General features: G+C 41.0%; 1 protein-coding gene across 3 annotated transcripts in view; it reads right to left on the reverse strand.

Annotated features, from left to right (window-relative positions):
- Positions 1–8,379, reverse strand: part of USPL1 (ubiquitin specific peptidase like 1) — a 28,275-nt gene extending 19,896 nt beyond the window's left edge. For 2 of the 3 annotated variants that reach the window (XM_078389997.1, XM_078389995.1), the window contains exon 1: positions 8,213–8,377. The gene's annotated coding sequence lies outside the window, so the exon portion shown is untranslated. Of the gene's footprint in view, positions 1–8,212 lie in introns of all 3 variants that reach the window. The other variant, XM_020788534.3, reaches the window with a different exon arrangement.
- Between the last annotated feature and the right edge of the window lie 1,971 nt (positions 8,380–10,350).

Below are 10,350 nucleotides of genomic sequence, written 5' to 3' on the forward strand. Positions count from 1 at the left end.
TACTGTTGTTCTCTCATCCCACTTTTCCCAGCTTTTAAGTTAGGATTCAATGTTTTTTTTTTACTTTGCAAACATGAACAGCCCTGCATCCCAGAAACACAAGTATGTTAACTGCAAACCTCTTGCCTCCATAAAGTTTAGAGATGGGCACAAACCTCAATTCAGAGGTTTGTACCGGTTCATATAGGTTCCCTTCCTCCACCTCCCTGACGAGTGACCCACTCACCTGTCAGAGCATGCTCCTCTATTCCTCCTTTGGCTATTCCACCAGTCTCTGGCAGGAGCACAGGCTTGCCTGTCCTGCCTTCTTGTCTGAGTGGGGAATCGGCCACAATTGTGGGGCAAGGAAGCCCTTGCTCCTACCAGGGACTCGTTGAACAGCCAAAGGAGAAAAGGAGCACATGCAGGCTGGTGAGTGGGGGATCCAGGTGGGGAGGCAGGGAAATGGAACATGCAGCATCTCTGGTACCATGCATATGAACCAGCTTGAATATCCGAACTGAGGTTCACGTCCATCTCTCTTTTAGATCATTACAAAGCCACAATGGATCTTTTATGAGAACTAGTACCACAGTTATTTCCCTAGAGTGCCTCTGCCCCAACAAGAGATAGGGATTCTCAAAGAATAGGAGAACTATACTTGGTAGGAGACAGGTATTTTTGGCTTACTTTTTTTTTTGGACATACTGAACTTGTTTGAACATAATGCTAAAATATAGTTAACAATTTGCAAATGAGCCTTGTTTCATGCACAAACACTTCTCTTCCATCTTCCATTCCATTTTGATTTATTGCAATTTTGCTTATTGTCCAAACACAGACAAACTGTGATTAACCATAACAATGGGTGTTGAAATAAGGCAGTGTCAAATCACAGATTATGAAGATGTCTTGCTTTCATGCTCAAGAGCAACCACAGTTTATGGTTCAACAACATACTTCATATTGCTTAGTATAAAATAGAACTGGAAGATTTTAGTCTCCTTAAAGTTCTATTAGAGGTGGAAACATGCAGAGGAGATAGGAATAGCTTAGCATCCTATGCAGTTGCAGCTGCTCAGTGCAAACCTATTAGCTGCAGCTCAGAAGTCAAGGCTTCCCTGCACTACAGTATTAACAGCCACTCAACTAGAAGTATGAGAAGGTCCAAAGGAATGGGGAGAGCTGTAAAGATAAATAGTCTGGAAAAAATGCTAGATGGTTTATTTATGTGATTTCCCTTTTGACATAACTAAGTGGATGTAAGAACACTCTTTCACCCTCTGGAATTTTACCCTTACCCCACCCCTATCCATTCCCTCTTTATCCCCTTGTACCCACACCCAACCCCTACTTTCATTGAAAATGAATTTTTTAAAAAACAGGCACTCAACTTACTGTGTTGTAACTTATGTATTTCTGTGATGTAACTGCTTCCAGATGCACAGCAAAAATAATATATCCCTCATTAAACTTTGTTTTGAAAAGACCTTTCAAAAGAAATTTGTGCAAACTTCAATATGCTTTGAAGAAGAAATCACTTAATTATAAACATACAGGATAAAAATGTGTAATATTCACTTCAGGTCAGCAGCTGTATCATGTACAGTAACTAGGAAGGTATTTGGACCCATCCAGATTGGCTTCCAATCTCTATGGCCAAAATATGCATATGCTGTTTTTCTTGATAAGCAGACTAATGTACTCTTCTTGTCTTGATTGATGATCCAGATGTCAACTGTGTTATGGTCCCCTAAAGCTGATTCCACTCATTTTTACGTATATATGTATGGAAGTGAAGGAAATACTTTTACCTAAGGGCATGACAGCTCATATGACTTTGACATCTATTCTCGCATCACTTGCCTGAATACAACACAGCTACAGCTACAGCTACAGCTACAGCTACTGCTACAGCTACTGCTACTACTACCACCCTATTCCCCTGAAAATAAGCCCTAGTATGATTTTTCAGGATGCTCATAATATCCCAGGGGGACGTGGTGGCGCTGCGGGCTAAACCGCAGAAGCCTTTGTATGCTGCAGGGTCAGAAGACCAGCAGTTGTAAGATCGAATCCACGTAACGGAGTGAGCTCCCGTCACTTTGTCCCAGCTCCTCACCAACCTAGCAGTTCGAAAGCATGTAAATGCGAGTAGATAAATAGGTACCACCTCGGTGGGAAGATAAACAGCATTCCAGGTCTAAGTCACACTGGCCATGTGACAACAGAAACTATCTTCGGACAAACACTGGCTCTACGGCTTGGAAACGGGGATGAGCACTGGCCCCTAGAGTCAAACATGACTGACTAAATGTCAAGGGGAACCTTTACCTTTACCATAATATAAACCTTATCCCCAAAATAAGCTCGTTAAGTGAAACCCCACCCTCCACCATTGTGCAGCAACCAGAAGATGACATGCCTGTATTTGAATAAATGTAGATTGTTGTACATGAAAAAAATAAAACACCCCCTGAAAATAAGTCCTAATGTGTTTTTTTGGAGCAAAAATTAATATAAGAGCCTGTATTTTCAGGGAAACACAGTACTGCTTTATCAAGGTTAGGTCCTATTACGCTTATTATTACATGTACATGAAGTCGATTCTCTTCCATACTTACGGTCAATGGAACCATAACTGCCAGACCTCTTTGTAGCAAGACATCTACAACTATGTGCACTGCCCATTATCCTTTATATCTCATTGGACATGGAACATCTAAAACCTGAGCTTCATCAAAAGTTCATTACAATGAATTAATGTGGACAGAGAAATGGCCACAGATAGCAACCACATTCACAGGTTTGGCAAAAGCCATTGAAACAGTTGAGATACAAGTGTTCAACCACAAGGAGGTGGCTGCTATCATTTTTTTACACATGGTTAACTGGCTAAAGATAGAAGTCATATAGAAAGACAAAAAACTGCAAATGTAAAAATAAATCATAAGAAGGAAGGTGTACTGTAGATTACAACAAATTAATTAGGAAGAGAATACTGTATATTTTGCAAGCTAAACAAGTACACCGACACTGCTATAATACAATGTTGATGTACACCTGTACAGATGCCATGAGGCAATCAGTATTTGTGCTGTTTTTAGTAGCTTATGAAGGATATTTGAAATGTTCTGTCTACAAGGATTTTACATAATCTTGATGAAAACAGAATGCATAATACAATCAAATAAGCCAGGGGAAGCAAAGATCTGTAACACTGAGGTGGTCTGTGCACAGATATCATAACTCATAGCAAGTAGTAATGACAACCATGACCTTGTAACTATGTTTAGGTAGGAGACTGGTACTCCTTTTAGTCTTTGTTGATGAATGGGGATAATTCCTCAAAGTTCAAGCTAATGTATGTGTTTAGAATCCAGACATTTTAAAGATGAAAATCAGTAGATAAACTAATATAACTTCAGAGGCCTCTATGTCAGAACCTTGTCACCAGTGACACTCCCCAAGTCCAGAGAAGCAGCATGACTGCCAAACCATAACTCCCTTCCAAAAACCAACATGAAAGGGTTAAAGTTATTCTCTCCAAAATGCCAAACATCTATGGCACAGATGTAAAATGAATGGTGGAGTGAGCTCTTTTGCTCCCCCCCATAGATAAATGAACTGGTGGGATGAAATGCGTGTCATTCCTGCTTTTTATCAAACTGATCTTATCTTACTACTGCACTTTAATGACATAAAAAGCAACATTTGAGACATGCAGAGTTGTATTCTTTCTCATATTTATAACTTTTGCAGGCCATATATGTTTAATTGTAGTAAGACCTACTTCATTTACTGGTAATCACTCCCATACAGTGGGGTCTTGACTTAAGAACGGCTTGAGTTAAGAACATTTTGATTTAAGAACCACTCTCATAGGAAAATATTGACTTGACTTACATACTTAGATTTGAGTTAAGAACTGAAAAAAAACACATGGGAGGCAGGGAAAGTGAAAAATGTGAACTTTCAGTTAACTGTTGGGCAGTGAAAAGGGTGCCTGTCTGCTTCCTCACTCCTCCCAGCGTTTAGAGAGTGGATTGGGAGTCTTCAGACTGCCTGGTACTGCCTGGACTGTATTTTCCCTGCCTTCCCTGAACCTTTCTTGACCTAAGAAAAAAAAGAAACAAAATATCCCCCTCTAGTGGTCAAAGGCAGAATAGCAGCTTCCCATTAGTTTCTATGGACGGAAAAGAGCAGATACAGATCAAATGGTTTTCAATGCATTCCTATGGGAAATGCAGATTTGACCTGAGAACTTTTTGACTTGAGAACCGCCTTCCAATACGGATTAAGTTCTCAAGTCAAGACCCCACTGTATAAGCAAGCATAGAGGTGCAGGCTGAACTGTTCTGTATATACTAATTGGCAATACACCCTGTACTACACACCTACAAACTGCTGCATCCCTAGGCTACATCCTGTGATCCCTCCTATGTATCCTAACATCTCCCAGAAATATGTCTGGCTGGGATGAGAACTTTTTTGTACCTGTCCTTAAAACTCTGTTCAGAAATGTCCTCCCCTTTAAGATCTGACTCCCCCCTTCTTTAATGGCTTTCAGTGATTCACAAGAGCCATCCTTTATAGGAAGGTATTTGGTTGTAGGTGTTTGCTTTATTGTTCTAGCTCTAACTGGATGCTTAAAAAGTATTTTTACTGTTGCTTCTCACATACTACTACTTTAGTACAACATTTTACTTTTTTGTATCTTATGGATTTACATCTGTTGCTAGCGATCTTTTTTTCTTTTGAAGAAAAGTGGGATAGAATTTTAAATAAATAACTCAGCACATTTATCTTCATTTTCATGCCAGAGGAGAAATAGAGTAGAAAATAAAAGCTGAAAATGGAAACCACCAGAACAAAAATCACCAAAGGGCAAGGGAAAGGAAGGCCTGGTATGTTCCCCTCCTGAAGATAAGAGCAGCATTTATGTGCAGAAATGCATCCTGGGTTGGTATACTGAATGCATCAGTGTCTAGACAGAAACTATCTAATGTTGTGCATTACATAAATTTACATAAATATCTTGACAGAATCTGATTTCAGGGAAAGCAAAACTGTATCTTAGAAAGCACTTAACTCATTCAAAGAGATAATTTTTTCATTTATTTGCCACAGCCTCGGATTTTCTCTTTTAAAAAAATCCCTCTTTCCCCCTCAAAGGTATTTTTACCTTTTTCCAACCCTCTAAATATTCTATCCTAAGTCTTGGAACTATTCCTTTGGTCATATTTATCAAGGATTTATGACTACAGAGGGATGAGAAAATTACTTAACTGTGATTCTGTTTTTAAAAACTCTATATTTCTTGTTTGAAAAATACAGTAAAACGTTCATTAAAAAGAGACCCCAATCTGTCTCTTACCCCTGTTCTACAAGTTTAGCTTAGCAGAAAATGTAGTGTAACCAGAGCAAAATAAAGGACCACCTGCAATAAGAGCAACTTAACGTAACGCAGAAAAGAACCAAGATGATGTCATACGTTCCTTTGTGTCTGTCATCTTCCTCAGAAGTGCAGTATATTCCAATATATGTTTAAAAAACAGCAAGTTGCACAATACTCAGTCCCTCACTGGTACTCTTCCCATGTATGCACAGCAGGTATAGGCAAAATAATGTGTACAGTACTGTATTGTGTTTCAGCTCCCATCACCTTCAGCCAGCAAATCAGGGGTTTTAAGAATTGCAGTTCAAAATCTGAAGGGTGTCAAGCTACCTGTCTCTGATCTATAGGACTGCAGCCCTAATATACTAGGAAAAAGCTAAGGAAAAGGGGACCATTGGAGCTCCTCCTTCTAGTTCTGCATGCAGCAAAGCAGCCTACACACATACATCCCTGGACACTAGAGGATTGTACCCACACCGCATCCCCAAGGATTTCCCCCCCCAAAATTTTCAAAACATTGAAAATGACTCATCCCATTTAGTGGGCAAGAAACATTTATTTTAAAAATGGAGAGCAGGGACAGGGGTACATTCAAATATGCCATAATTGTGCCCATGCCTCTTAGCGAGCATTTCCCCCCAAAATAATTTTCTGTGCAGCTGGGCTGTCCAAGGCTGCAGCAATTAAAACCCTATGGGTCACATGTTGCCCATCCCTGCGCTATTTTCTCATTCAAAAAAGGTATTGTATGGTGTTAGAAGATTTAGTCACGAAGTCTATGGATGTACAAAAGAGGCTCAAAGTCAATAATCTTGATCCACATGAAAGAATACTGAACATACAATGTGCCTAGGATTTACACATCAACAAGAAAAGCCATATATAACTCCAAAACATTAGTTATTTCCATTATTTGGTGACTTATGACAGAGTATAGATTCATAAGTGCTGATGGGACAAGTTTTCACTTCTGCAGATTTATGTTGCATTTACATGGTTAGAAGATGCCCCGTAGGCTGTCACACTTCTTTTGGAAGGTCTCTTAGGTCAATATGACTGTTAGTAGTTCCTTCACCTGAAAGCAGGTATATTCCAAAGATGCATTACAAGCTGTGACCATATTGAATATCTGTTAATAGATCAAGCAATCCAATTCAGCACATTTAAAAGACCTGAAAGTTACTTGTTCCACTTTTCCAGGTTTACCCTAAAACTCAGGATTTTATATTCTGTTTACACTGTTTGAAAAATATGGTTTTCTTGTTAAAACTAGAACATAAAGGGAACATTCACATACATAAAGTGTAAATGAAGTGGGCTGCAGGACTGTGTCAGCTAGTTTTATCTGAAGTTTCTCTATTACCATACTGTATATTTGTGTACACTGCATACCATTTTGCTTCCCTATCAAAAATCACTAATAAGAAAACCATGTTACTCTTGCGTGGCAGCAGGCACTGATAGTACAAAAAAGCCATCTATTTTCATTTATTAAAAGATCCTGCTGCAGTACCATTTTTGTTGTTGTTCTTATGTGCTGTGAAATAAATAAATAAATAAATAAATAAATAAATAAATAAATAGCTAGATAGCTAGTCTCCAACACATGGTGACCTTTGCACATCATGCATGGGTGTGAAAGCTGGGCAATGAAGAAAGCTGCCAAGAAAAAAAATTAATTCATTTGAAATGTACTGCTGGCGGAGGAAAGTTTTTAAGATACTCTGGACTGCCAGAAAAACAAACAAGTGGGCCCTAGATCAATTCAAGACTGAACTATGTCTCGAGGCAAAAATATTGAAATTGAGGCTATCCTACTTCAAGGCACATAACTGACAGGGCAGGATTCTCTGGAAAAAAATAATATGCGGAAAAGGTTAAAGGCAGCCAAAAAAGCATAAGACCACATACAAGATGGACTGATCCCCATAGGAAGCCACAGCTTGAGTCTGCAAGAGCTGAACACAGCAGCTGGGGATAGGACATTTTGGAGGGTCCAGACAGGTCTGTGGATAGCTCCAATTTCCCCCTTTTCAATTAATGATACACCCATTATTTTTATCTTACAATTACTGTACATGATTCCAATCCAGGACAGGATCTCACCCCAGGCCTTAGAAATTTGAAACTATCCATATACTGTACTCATTATCCCTTCCCACTAGCCAAGTGGATAAGAGCTGGAGTCCAAAAATGGACAACCACAGTCCTAGAGCCCTAGCCTACAAGATGAGTTCAACCCAACTTTGCCCACAGATTTTTCGATTTTTCTGTTAGTATGTTGGAGCAAAACAACAACAACAACAAAAAACAAACTTGTGCCACTTTTAAGATGAAGAAGTTTCATTTAACACAACAGTGGATAATCACAGACTTCAGTCTGTTTCTTCGATAGAACTGAAAACGAAAGGTATAATCAACAAAACGTCTTTAAGATGCCACAGGACTCCTTGTTGTTTATCCTACACAGTAATTACTCTCTCTCTCCTCTACCTGCACTCAGAAGAAAGGAAGCTACGTATATAACACATAACTGTCTCTCCCCACCCAAAAAGGCAACTAGAGGCGTCTCGCACGTGTAGGCTAGTCAGCCACAGGTTCAGCAAATACAACCCACAGGGCTGACCTACACCTCGCGCTCAACGCGCATCGAACACGTGCGAAGCCGCCCAAAGAGCTTCCCGTGAAGAGCCCTCGCCTCAGCCGCCTTGACCTGAGCATGCCGCGAGGAAACCACCAGGTTAGCCTATAGCATGGCGACCAAAACACACGCACCGGCTCCCGCTTCCCTCTGCGGAAGAGCCAATATGCAGAAAGGCGGAGGCCCGTACTCACCTTCAACCCCCCATCAGGGCTGGAGGACGGCAAAAGCGGCGCCAGTGCTCAGCACCCACCGCTAAAAACCCGCATCCACCCCTCCAGCAACGTTGCTTCTACGTCCAGGCCGGCCAAGGCCTGGCGCGGCTTCCGGCGTATCCTCCTGAAACCGTTCCCTGCTTTAGAGGGGCGGGGGGGGAAAGGCCCGACCTCCACGTTGCTCCGCCTCGACTCTGCGTTGAGGCGGGGTTGTGAGGAGGTGGCTGCCTAGAGCCGGGCGGGAAAGGAGCGGCAGGAGAAATCTTTGAACGGGGGGGGGGGGATCCCTTTTACATTAAGAACAGTCTCCCTCTCAGAGATTATTTTTTTAAAAAAAGGTAGGGCGGCTGTAGCCTCTATATGTAATCCCGGGAGATGCTGAGGGAAAAGAAGAAATGAGGTGCTTCTGCTGGGCTAAAAGGAGAAGCATTTGTGGGCTCTGTCTTAGGGACTCTGCGGGATCCTTAGTACAAACGCCTCCCTGACTAACGGGTTCTTCTAGGCTGATTTGCGGGACCGAAGCGAGTCGCTAGAAGTTCCGGCTCTGTTCTTACACATTTATTTGGTTGTGAATTGGACTCATGGCTGAATAGATGTAAGAAAGACAGGAAAAGACACGTGTTTGGGGCACCTTCTAAGACAAACTTGTTTTATTGTGAGCTTTTGTTAAGTAAAATGGGCTGCCTCAGACACATTTAGCACAATACGCCACAGGTTAAATGGGCTGATACACGGGCTGAAAACACACAAGAGCTGACTTAGCAAATCCCCATGGATTCGGCCTACTCTAGTAGTAACTATCTACAGTACTGTACTGTACTGGCTTTCAGCCACAATGTACAGTACCAGGTTGTGGGGTGCTGCTGACCTAGTGAGATGGGGGGAAAGAGTGTGTCAGTAGCATTGGAAGTGAGCTTTCAAAGAAACTGGCGTTGGCAAGTAACGAACACTCACAATATTGTATGTCTGGAAAAACTTCCTAACTGTTGTGCAGCTTGCCCAAGGTGTCACACAGACTGTTTTTTTCCCCCTTGAGATACAGAGAGAATTCGAACTCTCAACCATATACCTGACTGAGTGAGCTATCCAGCCAGCTGCCGCTGATGTCCCCCAACCTTCTCTGTACACCCCCCCAGGAGGGAACAGGGTGGGCTGCTGGCCACTGTTTGGAAATCAGAACTCAGTGTGTCCCATGCCTGCCCCTGCTAGTCAGTGAGTCTTGTGTGGCCTGGGAGTGCAGGTGATTGGCCAAAGCCCCCCCCCCTTACAGGATTGTTACACCAGTACAGTTGTTCTGTATTTGGGGAAAGAAAATCTTTGCATTTGCTAGGCTTGGGCCTAGCACAGTCAAGCTGTTTTCCTCCTTAGAAAATTATAAAGTGGTACTCACCTCTCGTGTTTACTTAATGTGTTTAGTTGTATTTACATTAGAGAGAATAATTTCAACCCTAACTTTTTAGTTCCATCCTTAAGCCAAAGTCTTTTATCTTTTGAAAAATTCTCTTTTTCAAAACATAGAAACACACAGATGCCCGTGATGGAAAAATAGTCTGGCTTCACCATAAACTTCAGATATGTTTTAAAAACTACTATGTAAATAAACAAAGCAAAGAGTCAATAGCTACAAAACTCCTTTGACTCCCCAATTTCTCTAAAACAAGAAAAACCTCAAAAGAACCACAGCCACTTACAAAAGAGGAGTTGCCATTTCAGCCTGCCTCTAAAAGTAACAGGTCCTGCATACCTCAAGGTTTTACTCTTCTACCCCAATGAACAGTTGGTGTATGTCTTTAAGTTTTCATTTCAGAAACACATTCCAGGATCGGATATGAGTCAAAAGCTGGCCCTACCTTAATTGGAGATAAGAAAGTTAAAAAATAAACATTTTCATGCTATAGTAGCCAATCTAAAAATGTCCATTTTGGTAAAAAGGGACAGTAGAAATGGTAACACAACTGTGGCATCAGTAAATAATAGCCATAAGAAAAATGTTGCCAAAATGAAACGAAAATGCATAGTCTCCACTATTAATTCTTTGCAGAAGAATTAATAAGTCACAAATGTATAGTGGATAGAGCTATTGTACAACTTTTTAAAAGGCAAGTCTCTTATTCTGG

This window comes from Pogona vitticeps, chromosome 3 (genome assembly GCF_051106095.1).
Source record: "Pogona vitticeps strain Pit_001003342236 chromosome 3, PviZW2.1, whole genome shotgun sequence".
Classification (NCBI taxonomy): Eukaryota; Metazoa; Chordata; class Lepidosauria; order Squamata; family Agamidae; genus Pogona; species Pogona vitticeps.